The sequence below is a fragment of the Nipponia nippon genome, unplaced genomic scaffold (assembly GCF_047370975.1).
Source record: "Nipponia nippon isolate SJK-2023a ecotype South Korea unplaced genomic scaffold, ASM4737097v1 scaffold_2, whole genome shotgun sequence".
NCBI classification, from domain to species: Eukaryota; Metazoa; Chordata; class Aves; order Pelecaniformes; family Threskiornithidae; genus Nipponia; species Nipponia nippon.
In genome coordinates, this window is record NW_028262336.1 from 10,303,016 (window position 1) to 10,321,653 (window position 18,638).

Sequence of the window (18,638 nt, forward strand, 5' to 3'; positions counted from 1 at the left end):
GTTTTACACTGTTTTCTATTGTTGTTTTTACACTGCCTTACCCTTCAGCAACTGCATTTAGGTGACTCCTGGTGCACATGAAGGGAAATTCAAAGTCAAACAGTAGAATTATAGGGGCAGGTTAGACATCTGAGGCATGTTTGTGTGGTCAGGGGAGGAGAGGAAGACGGTCAGGCATGCAGGTGAATTTTCCACAGGTAGCCGGAATAAGCAATGAATAGGAGGGATTAAATGTCAAAGAGGGTGTTGTCTCCTAAGATGGCTAATGCAAAAATGACTAAACAGTAAAAAAAAATTTAAAGAAGTTTTATCTTAGCACGCAATGTATAGGCCCCAATTCAAAGAAATGCCTTTAGTTAAGTTGCATGTTTGCTGATCTCTAAGCATATGTTTAGATGCTCTCCTCAGTAAGGATGAACATACCTGCCTCAGTGCTGTCCTGAGGAGAGGCTTAGATGATGAAGCGAACGGTGAGATTATTTTCCCTGAGGCAGCAGAACTTTGATTCACTTTTCACCTTCTTTTTCAACAGCCTGTTTATTTTCATTGAGCACTGGCTTGAATTCTTGTGTTTTGGCAATAACAGGCTTGACTGTTCCTCCTTCCTCGGGTTGTGCTCCCCCGCCACTGCCACCTCTGAAGCTAAGTCTGTTTTTTGTACTTTCTGTGTTTGGAACTGGGGGAGTGGAGGAGTTGCTGACAGAGGTAGCCGGTGATGGTTACTAAATGTGTCTGCTTGGTTGAAAGTAAGGAAGCATACATCAAATGTTAAAGGGAACAAAATGGATTATTTATTATTCGTGGGGGGATTCTGCACTTAAAGCGACGTCCCAGAAACCCAGCTGGAATGTCAAATGAAAGCCAAAGGCCCCCCACAAGTGTGTCAGCAGAGAAAAGCTCCTCACAGAGAGGGCCTTTGAAAATTAGAACTGAAAAATAATATTCTATAAAAAGAAAAAGTCTCCTAAGAAAACAGAAAGCAAGGAAATTAAAAGCACAATAGGGACTGGCCACAGTACTTAGGTTGTGAAGGGTCTGTCAAGCAAAATGCTGTTAACACAAAACCCTGGCTTTTTTCACTGTACAAATACACATGCACACACTTTATTTGGAGTAGCCTTAAGTTTGCCCTGAGATCACCAACTGAGTTTTTAAATTAACACAGGGGGGCTCACACTGCCACGCACCATCCTAATGGCCTTCCAGAAAAGTGCTCTCTGCATACAGAAAAGGAAGCGTGGGCCTTTTCTATCTCCCTTTCTTTCTCCCCGAAAAGTGTGACAAAATCTAAGAAAATGTTAGGGAGAAGAACAGGTACTAGTCAAGGTTCTGCAAAATGATATTAGGTATTTTTTTCCTCTGCTTTTGAGATTACCCTGTCCATCTCCTCCTCCCTCCTCCCCGCTGACCCACATTGTCCTACACGGTAGAGCACTGTGTTTAGTAAAGAGTCTTCTTGCTGTGTTGATTTAAACACCAGCAAGGCTCTGCCCCATTAAATTCAGTGAGGATTCATCAGTAAGATACAAAGGACATGGCTCTTTCCTTTAGGGGCCAGAGCATCAGCGTGACCTAAACACAGAGCCATGGAATGACAGACCTGGAAAGTTATTCTTATTCTAAAAGTAGACATAGCATTAACGGGAGTTGTACTGACTTGTTACCTTGCTGGTATGCCCCAAACCCCCTCTGTGCATGAGAAAATGAACCACCTTTGTGTTTGCTCAGTCATAAGCCTCCTTGCTGAGATTGTTGATGAGTTTACCAGATGTGGCCAATTCAGGTGTTGTGTCAGTGACCAGATATCTGGATTGGCCACAACAATCTCCAAATAATGCAGCTTGTCCCAGGGTCCTGAAGGAAATCTTTGAACACAGCCTTACACGGGGTTTTTCTTCTGGACCCAGGCCTTTTCTTAATTTTTTTCTCTCAAGCTGCCATGAAAAGCATTTATGCATTTTCAAAGGGTTGCATAGAATGATAGAAGGCACATAAAACCCCTGTCCCAGCCCCAGTGTCAGATCCCCACAACTGGGAGGTAAAGGGGAGAAAGGGCATTCCTCCCATTATATGATCTGGTGCCTCCCATCCATCCCTAATTAAAAAAAAAAAAAAAAAAATCTTGTTAGTCTATATTACGCTCTGTTCCATTAAAAATATCTATACTATATGCTTGACTTTTAATTGAGAGAAAATGAAAGGGTCCATCAGAGAGCTGTGTATCGGCTGCCAACAACTGAGTACAAAATGGGTGTCACATCTGCAGACAAGCAGATTATTTTCAGGCAGAAATGAAAGTTGTTCACAAGATCCACCATAAGGATGATGACAGTGGATCTGAACACGTGCCCACCAAGCAATGAACTGACACCATCGAACCATTTGGTAAGAGTCATGAATAAGGCTTCAAACTGCAGGGACGTTTTGTTATTGACCGAATTGAATCAGTTGATAGAGCATTTACAGTGCCTGCTCTCCATTTGCAACCATCCAATGACTTGTCTGGATCACTAGAATTTGTAATGCAACAAATCCTTATGTAGTTATGAACTCAGTGCCCTCAGTCTGAAATAAACGGGGAAGGGGGTGATAATACCTGTAAAATAATGCTTTAGTAACTTAGACCAATTCCTCAGATTTGTAAATCTTAATGAAGGCATTCTGGATAGAAAGACTGGTTATCTGTCCTCTTCATCACAGTTATTTCTAAGAGTCTAAACCAGGATATCAGGATTGTGCCATGTGGAAGACATGATACTCCAGAACCATAATGACTCTTTTTATGTGAAATGAAGTATATTTCAAAGTTTTTTTGTGCATCAGATCTGTCCTAGAACTTGGCATGAAAAACATACTGAACAGTAAAATGTCTTTAGTAGTGTAAAATTATGGTATCTATTCAACAACCTCCCTATAGGTCTAAACACAAGGGTTTTATCCATTTTTTAGTGTTTGGAATTGAGTTGTTTATACAGGCTTTTTGTTCATGAACTAAACTTGGCATGTCTTCATCTGTAGAACTGAAAAATTGATCAGACTTTTTAAATAAAGTCTGTAAGTGTTTGGACAGTGGATGTCCTAGGAAAAGTTAGAGTGCTTAAAGAAAAGTTGTTGGTTATTCAGTGAAATGAATCAATGCTCCGCCAAATCTGTAATGAATCAACACCTCAGCATGAGGTTAGGAGCATCCATATTCTACAAACCCCACAGTGTGTTGTCTTTTGGAGTAGGCATAAAACCCATGAATAAGCTGACTATTAGTCATTAAAGAACCCTAGGGAACTTTAAGCATAGAGATCTTGTAACCAATGGTCTGGGCAAAATTCTAACTCACGTCCGATATTCATCTGCTGGTGTAAATCAGCACTGCTGCCTCGGCTGTGGTAATACAGTAGAGAATTGCATCAAAAGGCTCCCTGGCTCTCCTTGCCTAAATGGTCCCCTGTTCTTTTAATTTGATACGCTATTCCTCTTCCCTTCCTTTATTGCAAACAGAGAGCAGCTTGCAGTGTCTGCATTTACAGCTGATGCGAATCGAGGAGTGTATCTTCCGAAGGTCTCCTTATTACCTGTGGTTGAGTTACCTCCCTAATTTTCTACATGCTGTGGGAACTTCCACAGGAAAAAGTGACACAAATACAAAGGCATAATCAGCTGACCTTAAAGCAAGCTGTTTTTCTTTATATACCAGTCGGGAAATAGAGGGCTGAAGTGAATGTCAAGTTCTACTAAATCACATTGCTAGCATTTTAATACTCACTCATCCTGGTGTATATAATTCAGCAAATTGCAGAGCAGTGCATAGTCAGGCTTCAAATCTCACCTACTGCTACTGTAAAATTGTCACTCATAAGAGACTACCTAACTGCTAGTTACTGTGCCAGAGTATCTAAGATGCACAATTAATTACACAGTAATAATTAGAGTATCTCAGATACTACTGCTGATAACTGAGCTTGACTTTTCCATAGCTAGTACTTCTCTGATGTGGTGATACCCAACTAGACCACTGAGAACCGTCTGGAGACAACGCAACCTGCATGCAATTTGGTGCTAAACCATCACTTAGCATTAAAAATGTAGCCTTCTGAGGCTTAGGCATAGTGTGGTGTCATCTGGCATTTTCTGCCATTGCAGAAATCCCTAGAGAGCCTTTCCAACACTTCCCAAGAGAATAAGTAGTTTAGGGGCATTACCTACAACCTGCTTCACTGCACCAAAGGAGCTGACCCTTTCACGAGTACATGCTAGTTATAGGTATTATGTAGGCTTATTCTACAGCCACTTTTCCTTTTCTCTCAGCTTTATTATGTTTTTTGTCCTTTTTTCTTGTTGCTTCGGTGAAATAATACCAAGATTCTGTTTTAACATTTCCCAAATAAATCCTAACCCAAATATAAAAATTCAGTGTGATCCGTTGATTGCTTTAACACATGCTCTTCATTCATTATTTTTGAGTACCTTAGATAAGATTTATAGGATCAGTAGCCTGTTGGGGAGGGGAGTGAAAAGTCACGTCATCCCTAGATCAAGCTGTTTGTTAGATGGAATTGGCAAAGCAATACCTTTGTCATGATGAGTGCTTCATGACATGGACCTTTAGGTAGACTGAATGTGCCTAGAGCAGATGACTAGCAACCTTCCATTTACCCTTAGTCTTACTTTTTTTGTTGTAAAAGGAAGAGGACGAGGCTGAAGATGATGAAGATGAAAGGATCCTTTGGGTGAAGGAAGCCACTGAAGATCAGGAGGGAGGCTTCCTGGAACCAGGTTATTTATGAAACTCAGATGCCACAGTGTAATGCTCAGGAACCAGAAGTCCCACTTGTCTGGTGGGCCTTTGCTTATTTTTTGGGTTGTTTTTTGCCAAGAGGTGAGGTGCCAGAACCTTCCTTTGCCAGCAGAGGGTCCTCAAATTTTCATTTGCCACACAGTTAACACTGCTGATTGGCATCTTGTACGTGGAACCCACGCCCCTCACTTTGCGCCTACTAACTGCTTCCCATGACACCCCTAACCAGCATGGTCTGTTGTCCCTTTTCTTTTCAGTCTGGCACCACGGCATTTGCATTATCTCCTTCCTCCAGCCCTTTCCTTGGCCTCTTGTTGTTGGAACTATGTGGAGCCTGTTTTGAGGAAGAAGATTCAGGCACAGCCATTTAAATCAGCTTTTTCTTTTTTTCCCCAAGCAGAATTTTATGCAGTGAGGTAAAGCTAGCCAGGGCCAATGTTTGCTTCTCTCTTGCTGATAGTTCTTTGGATTCTAGCTAACAATTTACAGTTAAGCTAATGATAAATAATGTCATCCTAGCGTTTCTCAGGATAATGGATTGGCTCACTGTAGATCACCAATCCTGTTATCATGACAGCACGTGCAGCAACAGCTGCAGTTCTTGCTTCCCTTGGTAGGACCTCTTTTACATGGCAGACACTCCTTTGGTGAGGAGGACCAACACACTACCTCACATGAGGGCTACCTTCAAATAAGCAGAAAGATTCCCAGTGAGGCAACCAGAAACGGAGAAATGGTAGTTCCTAGAAATGGAAAAACCACAAATGCAAGTCCTGGAGTGGTATGATGTTCTGGCAGTAGCGAAGCAAAATGGTACTCTAGTGGGGCATCTCACTGTTCTCTCCAGGACGATGTTTGGCAACAGAAGGGAGGAAGGGTACTACGTAGTCCTGCTCTATCACACCAGCTTTTATACCTAATTATTATAAAATGCTCTGCGTCGTAAGAGCTGTATCAGTAGCACAGAAGTTGCTCATACCGTTCTTCTCTTCATGCATGGTACTGTTCTGTGAGGGCCAGTGGACCTTCCAGAGGCGAGATGGAGTTCACCCAGGAAGACTGAACGTTAAATAACTTTCACAGTATTATTATTATTTTTATTACTGTAGTGCATGGAAGTTGTAGTAGTAGAACAGACCCCCACTGTGTTAGGGACTTTACAAACAGAGTACAAAAAGACACTGTTTTCCCCAAAGAGTTTAAAACTAATTAGCCTTCTCCATTCTGGACATGGTCTCTATACCTACAGCAAAGAAAAATCTTGTTTGCTTATTTATTTTGCCTGATTCAATTTAGAATAGACAGCTCAGTTTATTTTTCCATTAAAAAGATGATGCCAAACTGAGCGCTAACATACGTGAACTACAACCCCTCTGTTTTTAATAGGGGAGGAAGGAGGTAAATGCTTGTGATTAATTTGGCTCATCCTGGTTGAAAAACAATAAAGATCTGTCTTAACTGGCCATAAGTAGAGTGGATACTTTAAACATAAGCAAGCTACCTCTCAAGCTGTGGGTGATATATTATCTGGAATATGGTATGAAAAATTAGCCAACACATTTACCATACCCTCTAGGAAGCCCTGTGATTAAATTTAACATAGCTGACCTTGTTGTCCTAAGTCTAATGAGCCAGAATGGATAGAAATGTCCTTGATCCAGCTGGTGTTTTTTAGTGTCAGACTCTAGTCTTATATAATTTATCCACCTTAACCCCACCAGTGGTGCAATTGCTTAATGCACTGGCCTGTCACCTTTCAAATGGGATTTTTGGTCTGCTTGGTGTAAAGTGAAATTAGACTCGGCTGCTTGCAGAGGCAACGATACATGGCTTCAGCCTAAGAAAGCAAAGCCTGGGTTTTGCTCTGAGACCTGTATTGATGCAAAGGTGAGGGCTGCCCACTACCCAATATGATGAATTTTGTTTCAGAAGTGGAAGGAAGCATCTTGAGGACAGCTTCTGCAGGAGCTGCCTATTACAGCAGATGTGAGCTCACTTGTACTGTAATAATTCTGTTTTGTGACTGCCCTTTTAGATAATGTATCCAGTTTCTACATATTTGTGCATGACTTAACCTAAGTATTGTGCATCATGGATCCAGCATATGCTGCTCAAAACAAGCAGAAGCAAAGGAAAGAATTCTCAAACAAAAGGATTACGAAATGCATTTTTGCTGCCTGAGTTACATTTCCAGTCTAGAGCAGTAGTCCCCACTCTGTTAAATCTGCCTCTACAGCCATGAAACAAGCATGCAGTTTTTTGTAGCAGAATTTTAAGCTCTTTCTGGCATGTCAGATCTTTCGCCATGAAAAGAGATTCACCACTTCCTTGTGTAGATCCTTTTCCAGAGGGGCAGAAGACTTTGCACACCCAAAACAGACCAAGAACCTGTAGGCTGCAATTAACTGGGATTCACTCCGGCTGTTGCCTATTTAACACCAGCTGAGGTTTACTCTAGGAGGAGAATGAGACAACCTTCAAAATGCCCCTCTTTGTTCAAACAGCTGAGACACATTGTTTGATTAAGAGCTTGTATCTTACATGGGAACCTGCTTAAGCCCTGATCTGGAAAGCCGGTTGGGCACAAGGTTAACAGGCAACAGCTCCCATGGATCACAGACATATCTGTACAGGCACAGGGCAGAATTTCACTAACATCTCAGCAGCTCTTCCCATTCCTGTTGTCTGCCTCCAGGCATGTATTTACAGGAACAGCCCTGGGCAGAGCTCTGCAGCACTGAGGGAAGGAAATTGAATCCCAACAGATGACCAGCCTCTCCTCTGGGCAGTCTGGACACAGGCAGGGTTGTGAAAGCTGCCACCCAAGCCACCAGCAAGTATCCCAAGCTGCCGCCTTCTTGAACTCAGAGGCCATATACTGGCTTGACAGGATGTTCCCTGAAGAAGGTAAGGATAGTCTTCCACAAGGCTTGGCCCAGAAACATTTCCATCAGCTAGCACAAAAATTGTGAGGATTTTTTTTTTTTTTTTTGCAGTCCTGGGGCATCAGTGAGGGTGTCCCTGAGTTGCTTACGCTGAAGCGCTTTTTAAATGCCTTCTGAAGTTGGCGACATTCATATTTAAAGATGAAGCTGTGCATTTAATCATAACAGCAGTTGTAATTTGTTTGGTGGGGTTGCATTTAAGCCATAAGCTATCCCCTGGGCACTTTGTGCATCAGAAATGAGTCGAAATTGAGAATTTGACAAACTTTTCAGCAGGGGGAATCAAAGCAGCAGTAAGTCAGCTGGCTACGAGAAATAAATATTGTTTCTGAGCATACCTGTGTCTGGGGCGCTTTACAAACCATATTCAATGCCCACACATCCTTCTTGCTCCACATTTTTGGAGTCACAACTGACTCAATATTAAATTCAGGTTCTTCCTAATTCTCACACTGTCTCTACTTAAGGACATGGATTTACAAAGCAAAAAAACAATTTCAGGTTTTTAGAGTGATAGTTTAGTGTTCTTGTAAAATGTCCAATTGATTCAAAAGAGCTCACACTTAAATATTTCTATGCCTTCCTGCTTACTGCTGATCATCTGATAGTATGTGTGTGCATGTGTAAATATATGCATATACGTGGCTGGGTTCTTTTTAAATCTTTGCTCCTAACTATTTGGAAACACTCTCTTAGATTTCTACAGAGGCTGTATAATTTCTCAGATCAAGACATTTAAAAAAACATAGTAGAAGCTATAGGGAACTGAACCTGACTGTTGCCTGAGCATGGAGCTAAAATCTGCCCCTGGAGATGTCCCCATGCACTCAGTCTTTGCTGGGTGCAATATAAGACATCCAGCCAAACAGGTAAATAGAAGACCATATTTTTTTGCCTCAAAGGAATATACTGTTTGAAAGCAAAACAAGGCAGGAGTGGGAGGCTTCAGAAACCTGAATGACAAGAGAAATCTCTGAGAAACACCAAGCTGGCACTTTCAGCAATGAAGGTGGTGATCAATGACCTAAGGTGAAATCCTCATTGAGGGACGTATGGTGGTCAGTGCAGTTGAGCCAGAATTTCCTTCTTGTCCTCCAGGAGATGGTCTTCATAGAGTGGCATTTGCAGAACAATATTTTAAAGATGTTTAAATGTCTGATTTAATTTTTAGATGTAGAAATGGCTCTACATGGCTCTGAGCCTGCAGTTTTGAAATCACTGATACTTAATCATTGACTTAGTGACCATACGATCAAACTTCTCCAGCAGAAAAGAGAGGAGACTTCTAGTGTTGCTACCCTCAGTGAGTTTGCAGACAACACCAAGTTGGGTGGGAGTGTTGATCTGCTGGAGGGTAGGAAGGCCCTACAGAGGGAACTGAACAGTCTGGATCATTGGGCTGGGGCCAACTGTATGAGATTCAACAAGGTCAAGTGCCGGGTCCTGCACTTGGGTCACAACAACCCCGTGCAATGCTGCAGGCTGGGGGAGGAGTGGCTGGAGAGCCGCCTGGCAGAAAAGGACCTGGGGGCGTTGGTCGACAGTCGCCTGAACATGAGCCAGCAGTGTGCTCAGGTGGCCAAGAGGTCCTATGGCATCCCGGCTTGTATCAGGAATAGTGTGGCCAGCAGGACCAGGGAGGTGATAGTGCCCCTGTACTTGGCACTGGTGAGGCAGCACCTTGAGTACTGTGTTCAGTTTTGGGCTACTCACTACAAGAAGGACACTGAGGTGCTGGAGCGTGTCCAAAGAAGGGCAACGAAGCTGGTGAAGGGTCTGGAGCACAAGTCTTATGAGGAGTGGCTGAGGGAGCTGGGGTTGTTCAGTTTGGAGAAGAAGAGGCTGAGGGGAGACCTTAGTGCTCTCTACAACTGCCTGACAGGAGGTTGTAGCCAGGTGGGGGTCGGTCTCTCCTCCCAAGTAACAAGCAATAGGATGAGAGGAAATGGCCTCAAGCTGCGCCAGGGGAAGTTTAGGTTGGATATTAGAAAAAACTTCTTCACTGAAAGGGTAGTCAGGCATTGGAACAGGCTGCCCAGGGAAGTGGTTGAGTCCCCATCCCTGGAGGTATTTAAAAGACAGGTAGACGTGGTGCTTGAGGACGTGGTTTAGTGGTGGACTTGGCAGTGCTAGGTTAACAGTTGGACTCGGTGATCTTAAGGGTCTTTTCCAACCTGAACGATTCTATGATTCTATAGTGTGCTACCTACTCTCCATTGAGTCAAAATAGTAACTTCTAGAGCTGGATTGATGCTCCTACACTTTTTGTGTACTAAAGTTATTGGAAGAACTGGTTTGTTCGGATCCTTGCACAAATATAAAGGCATAGGTGTTAATGGAGGAATTAGGTCTGTTTATTATTTGGGAATGGAAAATATCTTGAACAGCATTGTGTCTAAGAAGGCTTTAGCTTTCAGACAGTCTCAGGGTCTGCTAGCTTAATTTTTCTATTATTTATTTTTTAATTGGGATGGTGATGGGAATCCAAGAGGGGCTTTTTGTTCTTGTTGTTATTCTCATTGTGTTTCCTTGGCTTGTTCATTTTGCTTTTTGGCAGTCAGTCACAGTAGCGCACATCTCCCCAGCGGTTTTCATGAGCTTGGGTTTTAGATAAAGCTTGAAGGCCCTGGTCCAGCATAACACTTGATTGTGTATGATCTCTTAAGCAAGTGGGTTTTCTGTCTGAAGCTTAAGAGGCTGTTCATATACTCCAAGTTAGATTCTAAAATATTTAAGTAAGAGCATAAACCTCTCAAAACACTGCAGTACGGTTTCCATTCTCATTCATAAATGGTAAAGGACCTGACCAAACCTCCCGAAGTCAGCGGAAAGACTCCCTTTGACTTCATCTAGGTCTGGATCAGAGACAAATGAAGGGGGTATTTTTCTCGCTAGGCAGCATTTCAGTGGTGATACTGTAACTGTCAGACTGAAGGAGATGATGGAGGGAGGGGCACTGAAAGTAAATGTCAAAGGGATAAAATATGGGTAGACGTAATTTAATTTTCCTTCTTTGTTGGGTCGGTTCATTTCATCTCGAAACTGACTGCAAACTCAGCTCCCAGATCTTTGCAAAATCATCCAGACATAATGTAATTTGGGAAAATAAGTGGTCCACATTTTCTTGATGTGACAACATATGGATATTAGCATTTTTTCATTTCTCCAATCAATATACGTAAAACATGCAGAAGGAAAACAAGTCATGCAATAGGACTCAGATTATTTTTTAATACTGTCAAGATTTTATCAGTCAGCAAATGAGATAAAGAAAGGGTAAGTCAATTTGAAATTGCATTGGACAGCAGTGAAACAGACTCTCTCCTCCTCTCTATTTATGTCAGCTTTTGGATTTCTTTTGTGGAGAACTTCTGATTTTTTAGTAAGCACAGGGAATGGAAAGAGAGAAGGACTCTGCATTGCTTCTCTGCAATCCCTTTGCAAGAGCTACTCTTTTAATTTCCCAGAGGTTACGAGCATACTAACATCTTTTTTTGTTTTAATTTGAATTATGAAGACTAGGAGCATAGGGATCTTGTTCAAAGATCCTTTTTTTTCCTCCTTGAAAAGGAAATTCTTCACAATTAAGAATGTCTAATTAAAAAGCCTTTATGTTTTTTGTGGGGGTTTTTGGTTGTGGTTTTTCTTTTCTTTTACTAACACACTTCATACATCAGTTTCTCTGACGTGGCCACAAAGGATAAAATTTACTGTGTAACTGGATTGTGGCACATGAAAAAAGGTAACAGTCTGTATTAAGTTATTATTTTGCAATGTTCCCAAGCATTTGTCCACCTGAAATGGTTCAAGTGTGGCAAAAGAATTAAGGGAATATAATTTGCTGTAAAGAAAACATTAGAACACTCTCCTGCCCTCCAGCAAACAGTACAAATAATGAACAGAGGCAAAAAATGCTAAGATACAATTAAGGAGATACAATACATGTATCTCAAACTTGTAGTTAGGGCTGACTTAAACAGAATTTAATATACCAGACACATTGCATTGTAAGTGAATTCTCATTTCGCCAAAACACTAACAGATGTTTAATCAATAAGATGGACCATAAAGGGCAGCACAATTAGTAGGTCTGAGAAATGTTCTTGTGTGATGTTAGAAAGCTGTAATTATGGACCAGATCTCATAAGTGTTTTGCACAGATGACACATAATACCAATATTCTAGCTTATAGGAAAGGCTGCATGGCACTTTTAATACGATTACAGGCACAAAGAGACAACAACCCTGATCTTAGAGAATGCATTTAAACAAATATCAAAATTGTCACTGAATTAAAAAGAAAGGAAAACCAAAAAGGCAAAAAACAGCTCCTTGGAACCACTTCTCTGGGTTTTTGTCATATTTTTGCTCAGATGGGCACAGACAACTACCCTGCCTTCCCCAACATACCTCCCCTTATACCCTAAGGCAGAAGACTCAGAATCACACCATCCTCCTCCTCGCCCTCGGCATGGGAGGGCATGTAGAGTTGGTGTGGGAAGCGGTCCTGCCAGCAAGAGATGGGAGAGGAGGCCTCAGTGGGAAAGGGGGTAGCCAAAGCAGACAAGAACATCCTGAGGGTGCTCTAATTTAGCTGGAGGAGAAGAGACTTCTTGGTCTTACCACTAACATGTTTTAGTATTACACACTCCATGATGACCGGACTCCCAGCTGGTCAGCAGCACGTCATAGTCCCATATTATCTGTTACTTCGCTCCCATGGTAGGAGGAAGAGGTTGCCTCCACTTGGAGCATCATGGAAAGGAAGATTATTGAAGGAGCAGTCCTTGCTGTTTTGACAGATCATGCTGTGGAGCAGAGTGGCAACCAGGAAAATCACTGGGTTCGTGGCTGTGATGTGAGGTTTGTTACCCTATCTTCTCCCAAAAACTGTCTGCCTTTACCATAATCTGACTGAAAAAAAGTGGAGGTAGTCCAACAAAGCATTACTCTTCTTAAAATAAAGTCCCAGTTGTGCATCCTGCTCTTGAGTTTCCCCAGCACAGAGAAGCCATTACTTAGACAAGTGTTCTCCCATCTGCCCCGTGTTCGGAAAAATAATCCTTCTAAACTACTGGGATTTCAAAAATGTTGCCTTTGCACATGAATTTGAACTACCATATTTAATGGTTTAAAGAGATCAATACAGCAATGTTCAGCAGTCTGGAATTGCTATACTTAACCTGTAATTACAGCTCTTTACTGAAACTTATAGCTGGGCTGAAGCCCTTGAAATCTTAGAATAATCAGACTCAGCATAGCGCCCCTGCCTATAAATTCCAGAAAGGTAGATTTATTTCAATATAGTGAATCATGCAGGTTTTGGCAACAATCTGAAGAGTATATTTTGTCCATGGGAAAGTGAAGGAAGAAATATGGTTGGATGGGTTATGTAGAGGGAAGAAAAATCCCCTTCAAAGGCATGTTCTACAACTTAATTAATAAATAGTCAACTGATTGGCTGGTGCAGTGATAGCCTTCATTGTAGCTAATGAAGCTTCATCAATGTATGCCAGCTGAGAATCTGACCAATAATTCTTCATGTAAGATTTATAAATAGTACAGAGGAAATACATTGTCAGAAAACATGAACAGTAGCCCTATTAATGCATACTTTTAATTTAGTTATTCCCAAAGAGCATACATCTCATTGCTGCGGGCCTGGAGTAGTGCAGGTCATTTTATCCTGTGATGGATGTCCCAGGTGCATCCCATAATGAGTGTCCCGTTAAGTGCAGTGACAGGCTAACCCATGCATACACATGAGCATGTCAGCGGTCAGCAGGGCTGAGGCAGCTGAAGCCCCAGCCATAACAGCAGCTGAACCTATTGGGCACAGGCGCACGGCCTCTGCTCAGCCCTGTTGACTTCCCTCTGGATTGCACCCTTGTCCCAGCCAGCAGGGACCCCCACGACTCCCTGGGGCAGGGACCTTCATCCTCACCACCTGTCAGCGAGGCACCTAAAAGAGAGGGGACCTCTGTCCTCAAGTGGATGTCTCAGCTTCTTACAGTAAGCCAACAACTGATGCAGGAACAGGTGTGGAGGAGGACTAGGAGGATAATGCAGGGGAATAGAGGGCCTGTCTTCGAAGAGGAGACTGGGAAAAGCTTGGCTTGTTTAGCCTAGCAAAATGAAAGCTGAGATGGGATCTGATTGCTATCTATAAATACATCAGGAGGATAAACAGCAGGGAGGAAGGAGAGCAATTTAAGCCAAAGAACAATGTTGGCACAGGAACAAATGTGTCTAAACAGGCAATGAATAAATTTCGGCTGCGTAGGAGAGGAAGGTTTCTGAGCATCAGAAGACGGAGCCTCTGGAGCAGCCAGAGGAGACAAGCAGGAGCTTAACTCCTTCTGAGACAGTGTACTGACATAGCACGGGGGTGTGTGCCAGCCAGGAGCTGGACTTGGTAACCCAGATGGTCAGGTCTGTCTGTCCCTTCTGAGTCAACACATGGGTGGATGGATCTGCCCCTAGGTTTAACCGCTCTGTGTACTCAGAGTCCTGTCCAGTGTACTTCTCTAGGTAGTGTATGTTTTCTTTCATTGTGAATGTCGGTAGCCTTCAGGTGTTAGGCCTGCTTGGCTCTGGTAGGAAGTGTGCTGTCTTTCGTATAATCTGCACAAGTCAGAAATTCAACTTACCCTGTATGTGAATGAATATAATTTTAAATAGGATGCCATTTTAAATGGTATCAATTGTATTAAACTGAAATAAAAAGGCAGTAAAAAAGTAAGAAGTTTGAAAAACTGATAAAGAAGAATTTAATGTAATTCTGATACTGATTTATTTTCATAAAACCCTTTTTGGAAACACTCTGTAAAAATATTTTTGGATTATTTTTAGTTGTTTGTTTCATGACCTTATATTTTTTTCTTTCCAGTCAGTATATAAAAACATAATCTAATTTAAGGTAACTCATGAGAACAGACTTAAATTCAATTTTGGTGAATGGGAGCTCCTTCCAATATTTGAGATGGCATATACTTTACTAGGGCAAAATAGCTGGGATTTTTTTACCTCCCTTTTGCTTTTTTGATAGTCTTTGCCGTTGGTGCCTACAAGTTTCTAGTTGCCTACATGTATACATGCACACATACATATAGTTAGGTCGGGTTTTTTTTGATGTGTTAATTTTTCCTGAACTCTTTCAAGAGAGACATATTTGGTTTCATCTGTGCTTTATTAAGTTTTCAGCTACCAGCGATACTTACCAAAAATCTCCTGCCAGTTCAGATTTCAGCACTTAAACTTATCAACTCCCTATTTTATTCAGTAGCCCTCTGTTCAGGATATTTACCCGGTAGGATGCGGGCATAGAGTCAGACCCTCTCTGCCTGAGGGTACCTTAACCCCCCAGGACTTCTTTTCCTGGTAATGTGTCCTAACACTTGAGTTTATCATCTGTTCAAAAGGCTGGGGATGGAGAGCTGTTCTCCGTCCTTCCTATTGGTGTTATTCCATTTTGGATAAATAATTAGGTCCGTTATATTTTAGCATCCTGACCAGCAGCTGCAGAATCGCTTGTGTTCCCTCACCAAATATTTAAGTGTGCTATTCAAAGTGGAGCAGTTGGAGCAGACGAGCCTGAGGGAGGCCTACTTCAGCGTGCACTAATAACTTAACAGTTGAGAGACTCACTTGAGAGGTAAGAAACCTTGGGTCAAATCCTTGCTCTGAATCTGTAAAGCACAAAATAATTTTAAAAAAATGACCTACTTTAATCTGGCTCCTATTTTCACCTGTTGTAAATGGGTTCTTTATTATTACTTAATCAAACCAATATTTTTTCCCCAACTCAGATGCCAAACCGAACAAAACATTTCATGCCAATGCGTGATGGGTTCACATAAATTCTTTCATAATGCTTCAGTACATTTGTGTCCAGTCAATTGCCTAAGTGCAGCAACTCTATACCATTTTGTACATTACAAGTCTTAGGACATGCAGGTGCTACACAATGTACAGTAGAAAGACATTTGAGCTAGCTTTAGTTATCTTGGGTACTGAAGCAGAATAGCCACATTAGCATGATACCTCACAAAAGTAGAGTAAATTAGCCCTGGAAATGTTGCACCCATTACTGTCACTACCAATTACAATAATTAATGTTATTCATCTCTAGGCAGCGGATTAAAACTGAACTAACCCATTAGTAACTGAATGTCATTGCGACTGGAGGGTTGTTGGATTGCCTGCGTGAAGGTGGTGATTTCATTTCAGTTCCTATTGGCAAATGGCCATGTTCTTTAAATGAATAATAAATGAATACACAACAAGCAAAATCTCGGCTCCCTGGAGCTCTCCATTAACTGCAGTGGTGCAGGACGCAAACACATCTGTGTCAATTATTGAAAACTTTATCATGATACCAGATATTTCTGGGTTTGAATACGGGTGGAGTTGAGGATTGAATGGATCATGGAGACGGAGGTACCCTATTTCTCCTTTGGGAAATCGCGCTAGAATAAGGGTGTTCAGATACCCATGTATAAGTATCTTAGTAGGTGAATGAATGTCTGCTGCGTTGCTGCTTGTTTGTACTATTTCCTGTTTGTTGATTAAATGATCAGTTACAACGAAACACAGAACATAAAACACTGGACTTGACAGAAATCACCCCTCAGTCACAGCGCATGTATTACTATAATTAGATTATTTTATGCATTTCTGTGCAAGCACACACTAATCAGCTCTCCAACACGGTTCCAAAAAATAAAATAAAGCTTAAGTTTTAGAGACCCATTAGTTGCAATTTGCTAAGCATGGCTAGCGAAGAAAAACTCAGCCGTATTCAATTCTATAAATAGCTACTGCAATTAGACAATAGTTAAGTCTCTTTAGCTGATTTACTTCATCTGTCTGTAGGGTGTTTTCCAGATCTGCCCTTTTCCATCCTTATGCTCTTAGTTCCTATTTAACATATGCATAGGTAAGCTAACATGCTTTGGCCACCCGAATATGGTTGCTTCTTGCTTGCCCTTTGGTGAATGAGAAACAAGCAAGGACCATTGAATTCTTTAAGGAAGAAAACAAGACTCATGCAATTTATTAAAGTGACTATGAACTGGCTCTGTATGAAGTGTGCATCACTACATTGGTTCCTAGGCTATTTGCCAGTGTTGGGTTCGGGTGTTAGTTTCTTGAGAACTGGTTTTTTGTTGTTGTTTCAATGGGTTTTTTAACATAACTATTTCGACACATTGTACAGGACTAGAAATGGGCCAAAATTTTAACCCTAATGTGGAACTGACAACATGTAGCTATTAGTCTGCAGAAAGGTGAATAACTATTTGTTGTCTGTGTTGCTAGACAGAGTAGCCAAGATGAGAAATTAACCTTGTGGCCCTGGCAGAGTGGTGCTGAAGGTGAAAGAATGACCTCTCTGAGCTACGTACGGAACAGTTACCATCGTTTGAATGAACACGGAGCAGGAACGACTTCCTTTGCATCACATTTGTTGGGTGGCATGCCACTCCTCTGCGAGAAGGTAAACTCATATGGAAGAAAGTCTACTTTTCATTTGCTTTCCAGCCGTGGCACCCAATTGCTGTATGTTTGTCTCTTTTTTGACCTCCTCAGCATATAGTCATGTCCTGTTAGACTTTTAGGCTGTGCTGTAAACCAAGCAAGACACATTCAGGTGTGGAATTTGAGGGAAAATCAATAACACACTGATTAGTGCACATGCCTCTCAAATGCTCAAACTTCCAGGCTGAAGTCCACGAGCTCTCAGAGACGGGATGAAGGTGTAAATAATCATTAGACTCCTACTGCTTCTCAGAAGCTTATCTCTGCATTTTGCCTACAGTATTAATAGAGACACAGCCTTCTAATTGCATTATATACATTATGTTACATTTGAGTCTTGGTAAAGCAAATTAATCAGCCGTGTCTAAAAATAATGACCATGGCTTTTTAAGCTAACTGTGCATCTCAGTCATCTAAAATGTAACTCCTACATGGTTTGCAGTATCGTCCATGCTCATAGACAAGCAAGATGTTCATGCTGCAATATTTAGACTCTGTAATGCTTTCAATATGTGAGGTGCTAATCCACTAAGATGCTCCTGATAATCATTTTTTCTATGCTTTATTTGTCCTTATTAAATTACTGAAACCCCTGGGCTGGGACTTTTGAATATTTACCTCTGCCCTACTCAATCCCCTTTAGCTCCAGGAGCTGACCCAGGGGATGAACCTTTAGATCAGGTTTTTAGGTCCTGAGAAAGATTTAGCTGTGTCAGTCAAGGGGAGCACCATAGGTCTGTCCAGGAGGCTACACAAGAGGCGAGGGCTGTGCAGGGGGCAGCTGGACAAGTGGCAGGAAATATTACGGTGACAAAGTTGCACAAGTCTCTGTTTCCCACCAGAGGAAGATGGCTTTAAACTCTTTTTGGGACCTCCTTTGTGGAGACTGCCAGAATGTAAATGGCTTTTCTCCCACGTGCCCTGCATTCATCATATCTGCCGCGGTCCTGTGAGCCTTCAACACAGCTCCAGCTGGTATCCAGTGGCTTTGGCTATGCCAATAAGAATATATTAGATTGCTGCAGGGGAGATTAGAGCAGAAGAGTATTACTTTTTCTCCCTGTGTTGCAGGGAAAGGATATGTTTCACAGTCTGTGCCAATTGGAGAAGAACTCTCCTGAGACTGCATTCTATAAAGGAGTTTATTTACTCTCCAGCAAAAGAGTTACCCAGCAGTCAGGCTCCTCACTCAGCTGCCATGCTCTTAGCACTGCCTATTCAGTGCTGCAAGTTCAGTAAGCTGCAGAGAAAACCCACTGGAGAGACATGGGTACGGCACGGCTAACTGAAGCTCTGTCGAAAAGAAAGAAGTTTTCTGTTCTTAATGCGGCAGTAAATCCCGTACTGTGCAAACTGCGGCAGCA

General features: G+C 41.9%; 1 long non-coding RNA gene across 1 annotated transcript; it reads left to right on the forward strand.

Annotated features, from left to right (window-relative positions):
- Positions 1-7,476: 7,476 nt before the first annotated feature.
- Positions 7,477-17,668, forward strand: LOC148055649 (uncharacterized). Its single transcript, XR_015704910.1, has 4 exons — positions 7,477-7,699; positions 12,464-12,600; positions 15,241-15,391; positions 17,056-17,668. It is a non-coding gene; the product is annotated as an uncharacterized LOC148055649 (long non-coding RNA).
- The last annotated feature ends 970 nt before the right edge of the window (positions 17,669-18,638 follow it).